Source organism: Panthera uncia (assembly GCF_023721935.1).
Source record: "Panthera uncia isolate 11264 chromosome C1 unlocalized genomic scaffold, Puncia_PCG_1.0 HiC_scaffold_3, whole genome shotgun sequence".
In the NCBI taxonomy this organism is placed as follows: Eukaryota; Metazoa; Chordata; class Mammalia; order Carnivora; family Felidae; genus Panthera; species Panthera uncia.
This window is the reverse complement of record NW_026057584.1, coordinates 43,535,145-43,536,104: the sequence shown is the minus strand read 5'-3', so window position 1 is coordinate 43,536,104 and position 960 is coordinate 43,535,145. Positions and strand designations below refer to the sequence as shown.

General features: G+C 34.7%; 1 pseudogene; it reads right to left on the bottom strand.

The window, feature by feature from the left end:
- LOC125911998 (uncharacterized) lies at window positions 1-95 on the bottom strand (annotated as a pseudogene).
- Window positions 96-960: the final 865 nt, after the last annotated feature.

Here is a 960-nt window from a genome sequence, read left to right as displayed (position 1 = left end):
CCAAGAGGCTAGCCCCTCCTGCTAAACCATGTGCAGGGGCCATGCTAATCTCTATAGTGTTCCAATTTTAGTATATGTGCTGCTGAAGTGAGCACTTGTTGGCATAATTTAAAAAGGACATTGAGCCACACAGGCAATCAATGATTGAACTCATCTTTGAAATAAACAGTGGTACTCTTGAAGAATTTTGTCTTATATCCAAAAAACCAATGAGAAGTAATTAGAACAGTGGTTATAAAGAGATGTGAATACAGAAGCTAGTATCAAGGAGAGATAATACTATCTTTGATCTCCATATTTAGGGCTGGTATTATCTTTTTCTGTAAGAAAACATCCTAACCAGATTAGTGTATGGGGACTGTGGTTATAGATATAGCCCTGCTACCTTTAGCCAAGATCATGAGAAAATGGGTTCTCTAGATAAATGAATTTCCTAGATTTCTGGGGTTTCCCCCATTAAGTACCAAAATGTAAAAAAAAAAAAAATTAACTATAGAAAATGTAAGGACATCTGTGAAGTATGATTGAAGGGGTAGGGGCAGTTAAACGAAAAGTTTTTACTTCTCTCTTTATGCTCTTCTATAAAGAATGAAGTTTTAAATAAAATGAATACATACTACTTTGTTATTTTTAAAAATTTACTTGAGGGGCACCTGGGTGGGGTGGCTCATTTGGTTAAGCATCCGACATTGGCTCAGGTTATGATCTCACTGTTTGTGGGTTCAAGCACCACATTGGGTTCTGCACTGACAGCTCAGAGCCTGGAGCCTGCTTTGGATTCTGTGTCTCCCTCTCTCTCTACCCCTCCCCCACTTGTGCTCTCTCTGTCTCAAAAATAAATAAATAAACTTAAAAAAAATCAATTAAATAATAATAAAAATTTACTTGAAACTTTTTCTTTATTTTTTTCTTTCCTTCCTTTTTTTTTTTTTTTTTTTTTTTTTTTTTTTTTTTTTTTTT